The sequence below is a fragment of the Moschus berezovskii genome, chromosome 7 (assembly GCF_049115385.1).
Source record: "Moschus berezovskii isolate FMDL1 chromosome 7, NW_MosBer_1.0, whole genome shotgun sequence".
Classification (NCBI taxonomy): Eukaryota; Metazoa; Chordata; class Mammalia; order Artiodactyla; family Moschidae; genus Moschus; species Moschus berezovskii.
Genome location: NC_142466.1, coordinates 54,295,352 through 54,315,250, shown reverse-complemented (window position 1 = coordinate 54,315,250; position 19,899 = coordinate 54,295,352). Strand labels below are relative to the sequence as shown.

Genomic DNA, 19,899 nt, shown 5'->3' with positions numbered 1-19,899 from the left:
ATTTCTTGGTATCCCAATCATAGCTTCCTGTCATCATAGAAGCTTAATTAATGTTCATAATCATGTTGTACTAGATTGCCCTAAATGTTGCATAATAAAAAGACCAATCTGATCTGTGTTAAATTTGAAATGTGTATTTTCACTCACATTTGAGTGTCTGTGGTTCTTCAGCTCCCATTGAATCATCTAGTGACATCCCCAAAGCACAAAGGAATTGTCAAGTTCCCCTTGCTGCCACTCTTGTAAGTTGCTTCATACTGGTAGGCAGATACTTCAAACTAATGCTATCTTAGCCTTCTTTCAAAAATTCTCTTAATCTGGACATAAGGCCAAAAGCTTCTGTTTCAGAGAGTTCCCCTCAGGCAAAGTAAATTGAAGGAATTTCCTCATGCATTCACCCAGTCCTTCAAAAATAGTATTCTGACAAATGTGTAGTGAAGACTTGTACTGTTAACTTTTCAGTTAATACCCAGCAAATGAAAAATAAATAGTTAAATGAACTGGGGTCTGTGGAAAACCCACAAGGCAGCGTGGATAATATACCCACAAATAAGCGAAATTTGGTTGCACTGAGTTTATATGGTCTTACTAAAAACCATGTCAAGGTGCCTGAGACATAACTGCTTTCTCAAGAAAATTGAAGGGACATAATTTAGAGAAATGTGACCTGGAGGTCCATGCTTCATGCATCCTAATTAAGTAAAGCAGTCACTGAAATTGCTTTCTGTCATCTGGATAAAAAGCAATTATAGTTACACTTCAGGTTGCCAGTTTGGTTAGGGAATAAGGTATTGTATTTAGCTGACTCCTTCAATCAATTGAGGGTTAATAAATTAATGTCCACAGTCGTGAAAATGTAATATGGCAAAGAGGAAAATCTAACAGCTTAGAAGAGGGAAATATAACAGCTTAGAAGATGGAAACTTTAAAAATTCAGCCTGAAACCATCCCCAGATCACAGACTTATAGTTAGTGATAATTTTTCTCTTTTATTGAAACTGAAAAAATTGTTTAAAAAACGTATTACCACCACCAAATTGAGTTTTATCATGGTATACAATAATTGCTATAATACACTTCTGATTTCTTTGTAAAACCTCTTGTGTACTTATTTAGCTCTATGTAATAAGTGTTACAATTTGTGAATCTGCCACCAACTGGATGATGAGTTCTTCAAGGGTTGAGACTATAGAATTTTTTTTCTTTGAGAAATCCTAATTATAGCAGGCCTCCGTAAAGTTGGGTTTCCCAGGTAGCACTGGAAGTAAAGAACCTGCCTGCCAATGCAGGAGTCATAACAGACCTGGGTTTGATCCCTGGGTTGGGAAAATTCTCTGGAGGAGGGCATGGCAACCCACTTCAGTGTTCTTGCATGGAGAATCCCATGGACAGAGAAGCCTGGCAGGCTAAAGTACATAGGGTCGCATAGAGTCAGACACAGTGTAATTGCTTAGCATGCATACCCATAAAGTTCAATCAAGGAGTAAAATTTTTTATTGTGTTTTTATGTTTTCAGTTCAGTTCAGTTTGGTGGCTCAGTCATGTCTGACTCTTTGTAACCCCACGGACTGAAGCACGCCAGGCCTCCCTGTCCATCACCAACTCCTGGAGTTTACTCAAACTCATGTCCACTGAGTTGGTGATACCATCCAACCATCTCATCCTCTGTTGTCCCCTTCTCCTCCCACCTTCAATCTTTCCCAGCATTAGAGTCTTTTCAAATGAGTCAGTTCTTCACATCAGGTGGCCACAGTATTGGAGTTTCAGCTTTAGCATCAGTCCTTCCAGTGAATATTCTGGACTGATTTCCTTTATGACGAACTGGTTGGATCTCCTTGCAGTCCAAGAGATTCTCAAGAGTCTTCTCCAATGCCACAGTTCAAAAACATCAATTCTTTGGCGCTCAGCTTTCTTTATAGTCCAACTCTCACATCCATACATGACTACTAGAAAAACCATAACTTTGACTAGATGGACCTTTGTTGGCAAAGTAATGTATTTATGAATTGGCAAATTTGTGTCTCTTAAAACCTGTTCTTGAAATATGCTGTCCCTAAAAGCAGTTTCTGGCTTTTTGTTGTTGTTGTTAGAATATTTTATGGAAAGATTGCAATGGTTGTATCCATTGGTTTTTTTTTGTAGTTTCATCTTTCTCTTCCTGATCAGTCAGCACTATGAATTGCTGGTTACTTGATGGGTTCAGTTAGCTAAGTGCTTATTAACCAAGTTTTTACTAATCAAGAAAAGCAAATCAGCTTAAGTGCAAAAGTTTTTGGAATAATTCTAATTATTCAACAACAGAGTTGGCCTACCAAAGGAAAGAATAGGCTGGAATTACTAACAGATTGTGATTAGTCCACTATTACCAGCTTCCCACTGTAAAAAATGAATAAGCATAAGCAAATTGTTAAGAGATTTTGTAGCTGCTAAAACCTATATCTGACCATTTTAAAATGCACAGGTGAGCTAGATAAAGATTTAAAGTTACTTTGATTAGTTATCCAAAAATTAAATTTCCTGAATGTGTGCATACACTCATATAGACAGACACACACTGAGTAGTGAGCTGGTATATGTTTAATAATGCCTGAAAAAGATAGTAACGTAAATGCCCTGTTTTGTAGCATTGTTGATTTCCAGCATAAAAACTCCCATCATGGCCGTTTCAGTCTACAAATGTGATGTCACAGCATAGTTGGGAAGCGATGTGCACAGTCAGCTCTCACACTAAAGCAAACCAGCTCAAGCCACTGCACACCTCACCCTCATATACCATTTAACCTCTAATATCTCAGATATTGAATCCTTTGATCATATATAGAGGTGACCCCAAACCCAGTATGAAAGTATTCATATCTAAACTGGAAGAATGAAATATTGGAATTTCTTTTCCCATGTTTCAGTCAATCAAACAGAACAATGAGGCTTTTCAGAGACCTTGCTCTCAGTGCAACCTACCTGCTTCTTCATGGGGATGAACACATTTTAGTGGAACACATTTTAGTGAAACCCATTAAGGTAATAAATGATATCTGTCAGCATGAAGCCCTCACCGAACCTTCTGTCATTTTGCTGCTGACCCAAACTTACTGACCAAGGTAAGTGCTGATTGGATCTCTGCTATTCCAAGCAAAGATGGGGCATAGCCATCATGAGAACCAGAAAGAGCAGCTTCAAAGTCTTGACTTTGAAGATACTCAAGTCAGCTTCCCAGGGACCTTACTCTCAGTACAACCTGCTTCTTTAAACAGCTCAGTCTGTTTGGCATCGCAGCAGTTTAGGACCCTTCTCCTTAATGCCTGTGTTTCCTCTTACTTCAGAGACTGCAGGCCGGAGCCTGCTTGAGATGAAGAGATGAATGGAATGGAATATCAGATAGGTGCCAAAAGAGTCATATGGAAATAGGACCTGCTTGTTTAACTGCCTGTAATCAATAATTGGCACTAAGTAAGGCAGGGAGTTTTAATCAAGGTAAATGAAACTATGATGAATAGATAGTTAAAGGGAGTCCAGGAAGTATTACAGTATAATTCCAAAACAAAGATTACATTTAATCCAAAAATGTAAAATGCTTCTGAGAGGGAGGAAAGTTACCTCTTTCTAGATTCTGTAAATTCAGTTAAATTGGGCTTCTCTGGTGGCTCAGAGCTTAAAGCATCTGCCTCCAATGCGGGAGACCCGGGTTCAATCCCTGGGTCAGGAAGATCCCCTGGAGAAGGAAATGGCAACCCATTCTAGTATTCTTGCCTGGAGAATCCCATGGACAGAGGAGCCTGATAGGCTACAGTCCATGGGGTAGCAAAGAGTTGGACACAACTGAGCGACTTCACTTTCAACTTTTCTCTTCAAATTCAACTAATGGATACATACTGAAAACCATTGATGACATTAATAACTATATACCATACAGAAGGAATCATCATGGAAAAATACAGTAAAACACTCTCATACACATACCCCTTGGTATTCAAGTAGAAAAAAATAAATGCCACATTTTTGGATGTGAGGTTAATTGGACACAGGTGATTATCTTTTCAGTCTATGGGTTATAAGTTTACATCATTCTTAATCTTGCCAATACTAGAATAATATTTTGTGTTCTTAAAATGTTATTTAGCCTGACTGTCAAGAAAAACTGTCATTTTAGCAAACTTTTATTAAAATATATGCTTCTGTCATAAAAAATTTGAACTCATCAAATTAAATATCTGTTACTTCTGAAAACAAAATCATGGCAGATTATCTTTAAATAATTTTAATAACTTTCCCTAACTATAAAGTAACATATGTTTACTGAACGAACTTTAAAAAATATGGTCAACAATTTTAAAATAATTATATCTCCTGAGTCTTAGGTGACCACAGTGAACATTCATTAACATTTGTTTGTGTTTGCTTAGAAACTTTATACTTTATCTATAGATAAGTGAGTCACTAGAAAGGGAACATGAATCAGACATTCTTGTCTTTATAGAAAGTTTCAATATACAATTTCAGGCTATTGGACCCCTGGAGTAACTTCTTTTAGTTAAAGGTTCAGAATATATCCTGATACATGACTCAAATGATAAAAGCAGTCCAACAAAGTAAGTCATAGCCCTATTTCTACTCTAATTTTCTTACTAAATATTCTTTCCTGAATTCCAGTTATCTGACTATTCTTTGTTATCAATATCTATAATATCGACATTTGAACTCATATCTATCTAAAGATATGAAGTGACATTGTAGTGTTTTTTTTTTAATTTTGCTGAAGGTCTCTCAACAATCATTATATATCTTGATTCTTAAAGAGTTTATAATCCCTGACAAGCTGTTCCCAAGAATACATTCACTGAAAAATACATTGATTTTTCTTTTTTGCATAGATTGTCTTAACTTTATTATGGTATTTCTCTTCCTTTATCATATCCTCACTTAGTAGTTGAATTTGGAATGGGTAAACCTTGAGCTTTTTATTGATGAATATTTATATCTTAATTTGGTGTCATTTATATTTTAGTCACCTTTCATATATAACTTTTATTCTATACTGAATTTTATATATATTTGGCTCCAGAGATCTGTGAATACATAGACCGTATTAAAAATCTCTCATCTATTTAAACTGATACCTGTTAGTATTTTATTTTTCACTATCTGTGAGACTATTTGACCTTATTATAGGTTGGGAGTTTTTTTTTTTTTACAGCATTGTGTTAGTTTTAGATGTACAGCAAAGTGAATCTGTTGTACATATAGATCTATGCACCCTGTTTTAGATTGTTTTCACATATAGGCCCCTAGAAAGTATTGAGTATAATTCACTGTCCTGTACAGTAGGTCCTTGTTAGTTGTCTATTTTATGTATAGTGGTGTATATATGTCAATCCCAATCTTCCAGTTTACCCCTGCCCCGCTCCTTATCCCCTGGTAACCATAAGTTTATTTTCTATACATGTAACTCTATTTCTGTTTTGTAGATAAGTTCATCTGTAGCTTTTTTTAAAAAATAGATTCCACATATAAGTGATATCATTTGAGATTTGTCTTTTTCTGACTTACTTAACTCAATATGACAATCTCTAGAACCAGCCATGTTGCTGCAAATGGCATTATTTCATTCTTTTTTATGGCCGAGTAAGCTGGGAAAGGTTGGGGGCGGGAGGAGAAGGGGACGACAGAGAATGAGATGGCTGGATGGCATCACCGACTCTATGGACATGAGTTTGAGTGAACTCCGGCAGTTGGTGATGGACAGGGAGGCCTGGCGTGCTGTGATTCATGGGGTCGCAAAGAGTCGGACACGACTGAGCGACTGAACTGAACTGAACATTCCATCATGGTAAATAATCCACCTACCAACACAGGAGATATGGGTTTGATCCCTGGGTTGGGAAGATCCCCTGGAGAAGGAAATGGCAAACACACTCTAATATTCTTACCTGGGAAATCCCATGGACAGAGGTGCCTGGCCCATGGGATCACAAAGAGACAGATACAACTTAGCAACTAAACAGCAACAACAACAAATACTCCATTGAATACGTACCACATCTTCTTTATACATTCCTCTGTTGGTAGACATGTAGGTTGCTTCCATGTCCTAGCTATTGTAAATAGCACTGCAATGAAATTTCAGGTGCATTTTTTTTTTTAATTAAGGTTTTCTCCAGATATATGCCTAGGAGTAGGATTGCTGGATTGCTGGTAGCTCTATTTTTAGTTTTTCAAAGAACCTCCATGCTGTTCTCATGGTAGCTTCATGAATTTACATTCCCACTAACAGTGTAGGAGAGTTCCCTTTTCTCCACATGATCTCTAGTTCTTTACCTAGAATCCTCAGACTCCCAAGAGTTCAAGAATTTAATTCATAAGGTCTGTAAACTTGGATAGAAAAATATATACACCCTCATATTCACTAAGCTCTGACTGAAATTTAATGTATAATTTCTTTACTTATAAATGTAGACAACAAACCACAGTAGTGTTAGCAGTATCTATGACTTTGTCACCACTGAAACTCAGATATTTTCAAGACACTTTATAGTTGCTGTTCTTGCATGCATGAGTGCTTGGTCGTGTCTGACTCTTTGCGACCCCACAAAGATTGTAGCCCACCAGGCTCCTCTGTCCATGGGATTCTCAGGCAAGAATACTGGAGTGGGTTGCCATTTTCTTCTCCAGGGTATCTTCCCAACCCAAGGATCAAACCCAAGTCTCTTGAGTCGCCTGCATTGATACACAGGTTCTTTACCAGCTGAGCCACCAGATAAGACTATAATTGCTATAGATAACTTAAAATATCATTGCATGCATCACTACTTTGAAATTATGGAAGTTATTTGACCTACTGCCAGACTTGATGTCTAGTGTATTAAAGAAGGCTTACATATTTTTATCACCAATTTCTGGTTTTAATTTTTCAACAACAATATTTAGTCTAAATTTTAGTGTTTTAATATAATAGGTGTTCTTTGTAAATAGAAGTAGTTTACTTTATGCACAAAAAAACTATTTCAATGATGTGACTATATCTTTCACGTATTCATTTTACTCTTCCAAACATTAGGATTATATACCAACACACGGCATAAATACCTTTCTTGATATTTACACTTCAAAAGTACCTTTTGATTAGTTTTCATACTTAAAAGCTGACTGTAGAACTTGGAAGAATTGGATAGGAAATCAAAACAAACAAAAGGGAATGAATAAAAGGTAGATGGAGAAGAACAAGCAAGGATGATCCCAAATATTCTAGAAGAGGAAAATTCTTACCTTTATATTTATACCTGATGCTAATCTCATCCAGGGAATGAGTCACCAGATTAATAAAGATCATTTCAAGAAGGCCTAGTAAGACATGGAAGATGTGCTTTCATAAGGGAAGGCAGCAAATTTGCAGAATATAGTTCTAGAAAGAGGGACTGTTAAATCTGGAAGCCATTGTTGACTATGTCCTGAAGTGCTATAGTGTCTTCAACCAGAGACACCTCCCCTTTCCCATGCATCCCCACCATTGCAAAGCTGAATCATCTTCAGGAAAAATTTCAGAAAGAAAAAAAAGAAAATTTTATTTTGATTATTATTATACAGCCAAGCCAGAGGTATGTTTCTGGATCCTGTACTTCCACAAAAGAATGAATCATATGGAGGAAGTTGAGTGAGTGGTAATTAAGATGATCAGGGGATAGACATATCCCTTGATTTGAGAAGGTGTAGACTGGACAAACACAGGGTGGATAAAAGATTATAAAGAAGATGGAGATGGCTCTACTAAGCAAATTCTTGAACATAGAACTCTTATAAAGGAATTTGATTCAAGAATTTGAGTAAAAATAAATGATATAATCACTATACACTGCAAGTAATAAACTAGTCATTGGTATTTGTCAATATAAACAAAAAGGTGGGCTCAAAACAGTTAAGTGTGTGAATAGTGGCTTTCCAAGGGAATTTCATTGAGGGAATGTAAAATGATAAACCTACGTGCCTAAACTCCTGCAGTTATTGACAGGACAACCATTGCATATGACAAAGTACCCTTCAGTGACATTAACAGAAGCCACATGATGGGATTATATTCTGGTGTTCCCACTGTGTTTTTGTTGTTGTCGTTTCTCTGGCTGCATGTTGTGTATGGTATGCCAATAGCGATGGCTGCTAGGTCAATGCTTGTCCTTATTAAAGAAAAAATATACCAATACCACCAACTTTGTATTTTCCCTAAAAGTGATCATGTCATGGTTCATTAGAAAATATGAGCTTCATATAATTCATGCCCAGAAATGTAAGAAACATTTATTCCTTTCCTTGAGTCATGTATTTATGCAAGTAAAGCTCAGGCTCTCATAGAGTAGGATTCTCTCAGCTGTCATCCTGTAGGCTTCAGGGCTACTTCAACAGCTCCTTCTGCATCTCTCTGACAAGCAGAGCAAGTCTATCGGTAGGGGATTTACAGCCACCAACTTCAGTCCAGATCATTACTGTCTGTCAATCTTCATCAGTCAAGAGGGTTACAAAATAAGGAAAAAAATTATCAGCAAAAGCCTGGAAAATGATGATTACAGTTTATCTTTGGCAAATGAGTGTTTCATTACCTATGATGCATTGCACTTTGTCAAAGAATAAAGAGCTTGCTTGCTGATGAGGTGAAGAAAATGCAGAACTATCTCTAATTTGTGCTGGACTCTCAAAACAAAGATCTGTTGGAAATCAGAGTCAAGAAAGGGGGGACTGATTTGAGAGAGATGTGTTGAACTGGTTTCCCTTTGCAAGTAACATTGTTTATACTTGAATGGGTGAGCAGCCACCTACACAATACTGTGCTTCTCTAGCCTGCTTTCAAACAGCTTTAGAATTCACAGATGCAGAGGTGTCAGTTTCCCCAGACACCGTGGAATAAACTCAGTTAGTAGAAGTATCAAAACACCATAAGTAATAAGAAAGAAACAGAAAAATTTTAGCTTATATTGCCTTGGGATCTGGTAATAATACCGTCAACTAAGTCTGAATATGAGATGCTCTTCTAAGATTTTTATATACATTAATTTATTTGGCTCTCATAATAGGCTTATAAGGAACCTGAGGCATAGAAGGGTTTCAATAACTTGCCCAGGATCATGCTGCTGATAATTGACAGAATTAATATCAGGTCTTGGGCAGTCAAATTCAGAGTTCACACTCAGGAGTTATAGTCTATTCTATATTTGGGTGTATTCTGTTCAAGAAGGCGCCATAAAATACTTGCTCTGGATTTTCATCCCTAGTTAAGTAGAAAAATGTTCAGTTCAGTTCAGTTGCTCAGTCTTGTCCGACTCTCTGTCACCCCATGAATCACAGCACGCCAGGCCTCCCTGTCCATCACCAACTCCTGGAGTTCACTCAAACTCATGTCCATCAAGTCGGTGATGCCATCCAGCCAACTCATTCTCTGTTGTCACCCTTCTCCTCCTGCCCCCAATCCCTCCCAGCATCAGAGTCTTTTCCAGTGAGTCAACTGTTCGCATGAGGTGGCCAAAGTATTGGAGTTTCAGCTTTAGCATCAGTCCTTCCAATGAAATAGATGGGGAAACAGTGGAAACAGTGTCAGACTTTAATTTTTTGGGCTCCAAAATCACTGCGGATGCTGATTGCAGCCATGAAATTAAAAGACGCTTACTTCTTGGAAGGAAAGTTATGACCAACCTAAATAGCATATTAAAAAGCAGAGACATTACTTTGCCAACAAAGGTCCATCTAGTCAAGGCTATGGTTTTTCCAGTGGTCATGTGTGGATGTGAGAGTTGGACTGTGAAGAAAGCTGATCACCAAAGAACTGATGCTTTTGAACTGTGGTTCTGGAGAAGACTCTTGACAGTCCCTTGGACTGCAAGGAGATCCAACCAGTCCATTCTAAATGAGATCAATCCTGGGTGTTACCACCTCCTTAAAATTTGTTTCATTCTTAACTAGTATTTCTCCTACTTCTCTGATATCCTGTATCCAATTTGTCTTATATTTTCTAGAAAATAAAAATGACTTAATTCTTAATACTCTGTGTCTCTAATAAGCTGCAGTATGTGTGTGTGTTTGTTTCTTTTTATTCCAGTTTTATTGAGATATAATTGATGTACAGCCCTGTGTGAGTTAAGGTATACACCATATGGTTTGACTTCTTCCGTCCTCCCCCTACCCCTTTGGCAAACACCTCTTTGTTCTCTGTATCTTTGACTCTGTTTCTGTTTTGTTATGTTTGTTCATTTGTTTTATTTTTTAGATTCCACATATAAGTGAAATCATATGGTAAATATTTGTCTTTTTCTGACTTATTTCACTAATTTCACTTAATATCTTCTATGTCCGTCCATTACATATATATTCTTTCTTTGAGTTTATAAAGGAGATATATTTTTGTATTTAATAATTAATTAAAACTTTTTATTTTGAGATAAATGCAAAATTTATACAGTTATAAGAAATAATACAGAGAGATCCTGTGTTATCCTTTACCTGATTTCTCCCTATAGTAACATTTTGCAAAACTGCAGTATAATATCACAGCCAGGATACTGACATCAATATCTTATTCGCTTTGCTGTCCAAATTTTACTCTATGTGTGTGTGTGTGTGCTTAATTCTCTACAGTTCTATCACAGAGTATGTTCATGTATCTAAACTGCAGTCAAGGTATGGAAGAGTTCTGTCACCACAAGGATTCTTAATGTTGCCCTTTTTATAACCACACTGTCTTCTTCCTGAACCTCCCCTCCTCTGTTCCCAAACCTTCGGAAGCACTATCCTGTTCTCCATTTCTAAAACGATGTTTCTCAGTTTTCTTTTCTAAATTTCTTACAGTTTTATGTTTTACAATTTAAGTCTATGATCTATTTTGAGTTAATTTTTATATGAGGTGTGAGATTAAGTAGAGGTTCACCTATTTATTTATTCATTTTGCCTATGGATTCCAATTTCTGTAGTATCATTTCTTAAATAAAACTATCCTTCCTGATAAATTGTTTTTACACCCTTGTCAAAAATCAGTTTGACATATTTGTACGGGTCTAGTACTGGTTTATTTATTCAGTTCCATTAATCTATGTACACATCCCTTTATAAATATCATATTATCTTGGGTCATGTATCCACATAGTAAGACTTGATTTGGGGTAGAATGATTCCTCCTACTTTATTCTTTTTTTTTTTTTTTCATAGCAAAGTCACTTTATTTTATTTTTTTTATTTTACAATATTATATTGGTTGGTTTTGCCATACATTGACATGAATCCGCCCCGGGTGTACATGAGTTCCCCTTCCTGTACCGCCTTCCCACCTCCCTCCTCCCCTTATCCTCCCTCTGGGTCATCCCTGTGCACCAGCCCCGAGCATCCTGTATCATGCGTCGAACCTGGACTGGTGATTTATTTCACATATGATAATATACATGTTTCAATGCCATTCTCCCAAATCATCCCACCCTCACCCTCTCCCACAGAGTCCCAAAGACTGTTCTATATACCTGTGTCTCTTTTGCTGTCTTGTATACAGGGTTATCATTTCCATCTTTCTAAATTCCATATATATGCGTTAGTATACTGTATTGGTGTTTTTCTTTCTGGCTTACTTCACTCTGTATAATAGGCTTTAGTTTCATCCACCTCATTAGAACTGGTTCAAATGCATTCTTTTTAGTGGCTGAGTAATACTCCATTGTGTATATGTACCAAAGCTTTCTTATCCATTCGTCTGCAGATGGACATCTAGGTTGCTTCCATGTCCTCGCTATTATAAACGGTGCTGCGATGAACATTGGAGTACATGTGTCTCTTTCAATTCTGGTTTCCTCGGTGTGTATGCCCAGGAGTGCGATTGCTGGATCATATGGCAGTTCTATTTCCAGTTTTTTGAGGAATCTCCACACGGTTCTCCATAGTGGCTGTACTAGTTTGCATTCCCACCAACAGTGTAAGACGGTTCCCTTCTCTCCACACTCTCTCCAGCATTTATTGCATGTAGACTTTTGGATAGCAGCCATTCTGACTGGTGTGAAATGGTATCTCATTGTGGTTTTGATTTGCATTTCTCTGATTATGAGGGATGTTGAGCATTTTTTCATGTGTTTGTTAGCCATCTGTATGTCTTCTTTGAAGAAATGTCTGTTTAGTTCTTTGGCCCATTTTTTGATTGTGTCGTTTATTTTTCTGGAGTTGAGCTAAAGGAGCTGCTTGAATATTTTGGAGATTAATTCTTTGTCAGTTGTTTCATTTGCTGTTATTTTCTCCCATTCTGAAGGCTGTCTTTTCACCTTGCTTATAGTTTCCTTTGCTGTGCAGAAGCTTTTAATTTTAATTAGGTCCCATTTGTTTATTTTTGCTTTTATTTCCAATATTCTGGGAGGTGGATCATGGAGGATCCTGCTGTGATTTATGTCAGAGAGTGTTTTGCCTATGTTCTCCTCTAGGAGTTTTATAGTTTCTGGTCTTACATTTAGATCTTTAATCCATTTTGAGTTTATTTTTGTGTGTGGTGTTAGGAAGTGTTCTAGTTTCATTCTTTTACAAGTGGCTGACCAGTTTTCCCAGCACCACTTGTTCTGAAAAGCAACAGCCCATGCTCCACTTACATTCTTATTCCAACCTCCTGAAGGCAAGGACTATGAACTAATTGCATTTTAGTTTCTTTTGTTGGTTTACATTTTATCTCTTAGTAATATGCTTATATTGCTACCTCTTGATTTATCAGTTTTTGATGTTATGCACTTATTCTCTTCTGTAATATATAGTGTCTTAACTTACTTAAATCAATGGCCATTCCCTCTTCTACCTTTTGCTATGGCTAAACCACTAGTTTTAGCTTGTTCACTGGGCATTTGTGTACCTTAAATGACATTACTGCTCCCCCAACATTTTCACCTCATATTGTCTTATACGTTGTTAAACTTTTCAACACTTTCATTCTATTTTATGATGATTAATAATTGTTTTATTTCTTTATAGTTTGATTTGAAAAGTTGAAAATCAGTAGACATTATTAGCTTTTTTAAAACTGTAAATGTTTAATCATAAATTTCTCTGTTGTGCTAAATCAGTTCAGTTCACTTGAGTCACTCAGTCGTGTCCAACTCTTTGCTACCCCATGAATCACAGCACGCCAAGCCTCCCTGTCCATCACCAACTCCCGGAGTTCACTCAAACTCATGTCCATTGAGTCGGTGATGCCATCCAGCCATCTCAATCTCTGTCATCCCCTTCTCCTCCCGCCCCCAATCCCTCCCAGCATCAGAGTCTTTTCCAGTGAGTCAACTCGTCGCATGAGGTGGCCAAAGTATTGGAGTTTCAGCTTTAGCATCAGTCCTTCCAATGAACACCCAGGATTGATCTCCTTTAGAATGGACTGGTTGGATCTCCTTGCAGTCCAAGGGACTCTCAAGAGTCTTCTCCAGCACCACAGTTCAAAAGCATCAATTCTTTAGCAGTCAGCTTTCTTCACAGTCCAACTCTCAATAGTACCCTGTGAATCATCTCCATTATAAATATTTCTTATACCAAGTTGAAATAGACTATCCCTACCAATTGTCAAAATTAAGTCATCTTTTAGATTACTTCACACTTGAATGATGGATTTATTATTGTTTGTTAAATTACGTATTGTCAGTCTTTTGTGGATAAATTTTCTTATTCAAGTATTGCATACATAAAAAACTTAAGCTTATAACTGTACAGCCTGATTTATTTGTTTAAATAAATAATATTATTTATATAGTAATATATGTAGTATTTATCAGGCTATACTTCCTTTATTTATCACAATAAATAGAACATTACTAGTACCTCCAAAACCTTGTTTGCACCACTTCAGTCATTGTCCTGACTTCAAACACTTATGAATTTGTTTTATTTGATTCTGAATTTTATATAAATTGAGAGATACAAAATTAATCTTTTGTCTGGCTTCTTGTATTTAACATTAAGTTTGTAAGATACATTGCTGTGGTTGCATTCAGCAATAATTATTTTTGTTTCTGAAAAATAGTTTTTGTAGTAAAATATCACAATGTCTTCATCATTATTCAGTGTTAAATTTTATGTGATAAAATTTTCACAATAAAATATTTAAAAAAGCAATCCCCCCTTCATAGAAAAAGTTATTTTTGACAGTACTTTAAGGAGACCCAAGTGAGACTACACTTAAAATTTATAAGCATGAGCTTGAATGCCTTTGTCTAGTTCTCCTCTGTGTTCAAGTGGGTTCTGATGGGATAGAACCCTCCGCTGCTTCCAGGGTCTTCTGTCAGGCCTTTCTTCACATAAATCTTGTAGGGTAAACAGAGACCTGACTCACTTTTCTCAGCCGCCCCCTTGAACTGTTGCATGCCATCCAGGAAAGCCATGATAGCCTGGTCAAATTTGTAGTGATGCAAGAAAGCATCAAGTGGGCCTTAGGGAGCATCACTATGAACAAAACTAGTGGAGGTGATGGAGTTCCAGCTGAGCTATTTCAAATTCTAAAGGATGATTCTGTTAAAGTACTGCACTCAAATACCAGCAAATTTAGAAAACTCAGCAGTGGCCCCAGGACAGGAAAAGGTCAGTTTTCATCCCAGTCCCCCAAAAAGGTAATGCCACAGAATGTTCAAACTACCACACAATTGCCCTCATCTCATATGCTTGCAAAGTAATGCTCAAAATTCTCCAAGCTAGGCTTCAACAGTACGTGAACCGAGAACTTCCAGATGTACAAGCTGAATTTTGAAAAGGCTGAGGAACCAGAGATCAGATTGCCAACATCTGTTGGATCATCGAAAAAACAAGAGAATTCCAGAGAAACATCTACTTCTGCTTCATTGACTACACTTAAGCCTTTGACTGTGTGGATCATAACAAACTGTGGAAAATTCTTAAAAAGATGGGAATATCAGACTGCCTTACATACCTCTTGAGAAATCTGTATGCAGGTCAAGAAGCAACAATTAGAACCAGACATCAGACTGGTTCCAAATTCGGACAGGAGTACATCAAGGTTGTATATTGTCACCCTGCTTATTTAACTTATATGCAGAGTACGTCATGAAAAATGCCAGACTGGATGAAGCACAAGCTGGAATCAAGATTGCTTGGAGAAATATCAATAACCTCAGATATGCAGGTAATACCACCTCTATGGCAGAAAGCAAAGAGGAACTAAAGAGCCTCTTGATGGACGTGAAAGAGGAGAGTAAAAAAGCTGGCTTAAAACTCAACATTCAAAAAACTAAGATCATGGCATCTGGTCCTATCACTTCGTGGAAAATAGATGGGGAAACAATGGAAATAGTGACAGTCTTTATTTTCTTGGACTCCAAAATCACTTCCAATGGTGACTGCAGCCATGAAATTAAAAGGCGCTTTGTCTTTAGAAGAGAAGCTATGACAAACCTAGACAGAATATTAAAAAGTAGACATTACTTTGCCAACAAATGTCTGTCTTGTCAATGCTATGGTTTTTCCAGTGGTCATGTATGGATGTGAGAGTTGGACTGTGAAGAAAGCTGAGCACCGAAGAATTGATGCTTTTGAACTGTGGTGTTGGAGAAGTCTCTTGAAAATCCCTTGGACTGCAAGGAAATCAAACCAATAGGGCAAAGAACAGCAGAGCTATCTGTCCCCAGGCTGCATCCCAGCACACAGGAACAGTGGGGAAGTAGCCCAACCTGAACTTATTGATGGTGGTTAAGGGGCCATCATGCCAGATCTCAGATGTGGTGTTAAAATGCTGGCTTTCTCCAGCTGGTTCCGCTGAGTCTGGGCATGTCATAGCCGCTTCTCCAAGCTTCTCAGCTCGTCAGGTAGTTCTAGTTGTTGCCATTTTCAATTTACTGTAGTCCTTCTGGTGTTGCTTTTCCTGCTGGTCCAGGATCTCAGTCTCTTCCTGGGCTGCCTCAAAATCTGCTGCTACTCTTTCTTGGTTTTTCTCCACCTCCTCCACCTTCTGGACCAGCCTTGCTTCCTCCAGCTCCACATTCTTCAGCTTCTCCTGCAGCATCTCCCTCTCATCTTCACTTGTCCACTCCCTGGTCCCCAAACAGTGCTCGTAGTTCTGAATCTCAGATTCTGTGATGGTGAGTTGAATGTCTAGTACCTCCAAAATATAATACAGTCCACACACCCTGAGTGGTCCACATCTGTTTCACCAGAGAGCAAGTCCAAAATGTACCTAATAGCCTTCTGGATAATGCTGAGATTTCTCAGAGAGTCCAGTCTCTCAAGCAGAGTGAAGTTGAAATTGTCCCAAGAACATCCTACTGCCAGGGAAGTGAGAAAGGTCCCGAAAAAGGCACTATCTTATAGATTTTTAAAATTTCCCTGCTCCCTGGAGTAAGGGCCTCCCTCCTGGGTTTCTCCTGCCGCCTCTGAGCTGAAATGAGCATCAGAGCTTCAGGTTCAAAGCAGGTCTTCGTGGACTGATTCTGTTTCAGCCCAGGTTCATTTGCCAGTGTTGCAGCCAGGACATGGTGGAGGTCTTGACTCTCACCTTGACACTGTTTCCTCTTGGTCTTGCAATGTCTTTAATCCAACCCTGATGAGCATTTTTGCTCTTTGTGAGAGAAATTTGGCTAATGTGAACATGTTGTTTTAAACCTTCTTTTACTTGTCTTTGAGTGTATACATACAGACTTTTTATTGGGCATATATTAGGAGTATAATCACTGTGTTATAGCATATGAATATTTTCAAGTTTAATGAATTACTGCTAAACAGTGTTTCTAAGTTTTGCTATCCTATAATCTCACTAACATGCATGAGAATTCTACTTGAGCAATTTCTTCACCAACGGTTAGTCTTGGCAGTTATTTTACTTTTACCCAGGTTAGTGAGTAGATGTTTTTACCTTATTGTAGTTTTGATTTTCATTTTCCTGATGATTAATGAGGTTGAATAGATTTTTACACATTTTTGGCTAGTTCTTTAACTATACTGGCTTTGAACCTATTTTTGTTTATTTTGTGGCTTTTTTTTTCACTTTCTTTAAACTGTCTAATTGAGCCAAAAAATTGTAATGTTATCCAGTTTATCAATCTATTCTGTTTTGGTTACTGTCCTTTGCCCTATTTAAAATATATTTGCCTATCCCAAGTTTATAGAAATATTGCATAATATTTTGATCTGGAAGCTTTATTGTTTTACCTTTCATATCTAGATTTACAGTCTACTTGAAATTAATTTTTGTGTATCAATGTGAGGTAGGAGTAGGAGTCAAAATATATTTTTCCCATATAAAATATCTGCTACTTTGGTTGCATTTCTTTAAAATGTTATCCTTTTCTGAAAGTTCTACAGTGAAATCTTAGTCATAAGTCTAGTGTCCATAGATGAATGGATCTGTTTCTGCCCCTCTATTCTGTTACATTGTTCTATTTACCCATCTTTGTACCAACACACTGTTAATAGCTTTTCCTGATTCTTTTTTAAAATTTTTTAAATTGAAGGATAATAGCTTAACAAAATTTTGTGGTTTTCTGTCATATGTCAACAAGTATCAGCCATAGGTATACCCATGTCCCCTCCCTCCCTAACCTCCTTCCCTCCCATATCCCTCCCCACCCCACCCTTCAGCCTGTCACAGAGCCCTTTTTTGAGTTCCCTGAGTCACACAGCAAATTCCCATTGGCTACCTATATTACATATGATGTTGCAAATTACCCATGTTACTCTCTCCACGCATCTCACTTTCTCCCTCCTCCTCTGCCTCTGTGTCCATAGGTCTGTTCTCTATGTCGGTTTCTCCAATGCTGCCCTGAAAGTAAATTCATCAGGACCATCTTTTTAGATCCATATATATGCATCAGTATACGATATTTATATTTCTCTTTCTGACTCACTTCACTCAGTCTAATAGGCTCTAGATTCATCCACCTCATCAGACCTGACTCAAATATGTTCCTTTTTATGGTTGAGTAGTATTCCATTGTATATATGTACCACAGCTTCTTTATCCATTAATCTGTCAATGGACAAGTAAGTCAATGCTTCCACATTCTAGTTATTGTAAATAGTGCTGCAGTGAACATTGGAGTACATATATTTTTTTCAATTTTGGTTTCCTCAGGGTATATGCCTAGGAGTGGGATTACTGGGTCATATGGTGGTTTTATTCCTACTTTTTTAAGGAATCTCAGTACCGTCTTCCATAGTGGCTGCATCAATTTACATTCCTATCAATAGTGCACGAGTGTTCCTTTTTCTCCACACCCTTTCCAGCATTTATTGTTTCTAGACTTTTTGACGAGGGCCATTCTGACTGGTGTGAGGTGATATCTCATTGTAGTTTTGACTTGAATTTCTGTAAATAAAGAATGATGTTGAGCATATTTTCATGTGTTTGTTAGCCATCTGTGTGTCTTCTTTGAAGAAATGTCTGTTTCCCCACTATTTGATTGGGTTGTTTGTTTTTCTGGTATTGAGCTGTATGAGCTGCTTGTATATTGTGGAAATTAATCCTTTGTCAGTTTTTTCATTTGCTATTATTTTCTTACATTTTGAGGGTTGTCTTTTCACCTTGTTTATAGTTTCCTTCGCTGTGCAAAAACTTTTAAGTTTAACCAGGTCCTACTTGTTTACTTTTGTTTTTATTTCCATTACTCTAGGAGATGGGTCATAGAGGATCTTGCTTTGATTTATGTCATCGAGTGTTCTTCTCATGTTTTCCTCTAAGAGTTTCATAGTTTCTGGTCTTATATTTAGGTCTTTAATGCATTTTGAATTTATCTTTGTGTCTGGTGTTAGGAAGTGTTCTAATTTCATTATTTTACATGTAGCTGTCCAGTTTTCCCAGCACCATTTATTGAAGAGGCTGTCTTTGCCCCATTGTATACTCTTGCCTCCTTTGTCAAAAACAAGGTACCCATAAGTGCATGGGTTTATTTCTGGGCTTTCTATCTTGTTCCATTGGTCTATATTTCTGTTTTTGTGCCAGTACCCTACTGTAGCTTTGTAGTATAACATGAAATCAGGAAGCTTGATTCCTCCAGCTCCATTCTTCTTTCTCAAGATGGCTTTGGCTATTCAGGGTGTGTTGTGTTTCCATATGAATTGTGAAATTTTTTGTTCTAGTTCTGTGAAAAATGCCATTGGTAATTTGATAGGGATCACATTGAATCTGTAGACTGCATTTGGTAGTATAGTCATTTCACAATATTGATTCTTTTTACCCAAGAACATGGAATATCTCTCCATCTGTTTATGTCATCTTTGATTTCTTTCTTTAATTTCTTATAATATTCTCTATACAGTTCTTTTGTCTCCTTAGGTAAGTTTATTCCTAGATATTTAATTCTTTTTGTTGCATTGGTGAATGCCATTGATTCATTAATTGCTCTTCCTGATATTTCATTGTTAGTGTATAGAAATGTGAGTGATTCCTGTGTATTGATTTTGTATCCTGCACCTTTGCTAAATTCACTGATTAGCTCTAGTAATTTTCTGATACTGTCTTTAGGGTTTTCTATGTATAGTATCATGTCACCTGCAAACAGTGAGAGCTTTACTTCTTCTTTTCAATCTGGATTCCTTTTATTTCTTTTTCTTCTCTGATTGCTGTAGCTAGGACTTCCAGAGCTATGTTGAATCACGGTGAAAGTGGATACCCTTGTCTCGCTGATATTAGTGGGAATACTTTTAGTTTTTCACCATTGAGAATAATGTTTGCTGAAGGCTTATCATATATGGCCTTTACTAGGTTGAGGCAGGTTCCTTCTATGCCCATTTTTGAAGAGTTTTCATCATAAATGGGTGCTGAATATTGTCAAAGGCTTTTTATGCATCTATTGAGATGATCATATGGTTTTTATCTCTCAATTTGTTAATACGGTGTATCACATTGATTGATTTCTGTATAGTGAAGAATCCTTGCGTCCCTCGAATAAAGCCCACTTGATCATGGTGTATGAACGTTTTTATGTG

The 19,899-nt window shown here is 37.3% G+C and overlaps 1 protein-coding gene and 1 pseudogene across 7 annotated transcripts in view; one reads left to right on the top strand and one right to left on the bottom strand.

The window, feature by feature from the left end:
* The window catches only part of TRPM3 (transient receptor potential cation channel subfamily M member 3), a 974,199-nt gene that overhangs the window by 456,374 nt on the left and 497,926 nt on the right, over positions 1–19,899 (top strand). The gene's annotated exons all lie outside the window — the stretch shown is intronic.
* LOC148777333 (beclin-2-like) overlaps positions 15,566–19,899 on the bottom strand; it is a 166,087-nt pseudogene continuing 161,753 nt past the window's right edge.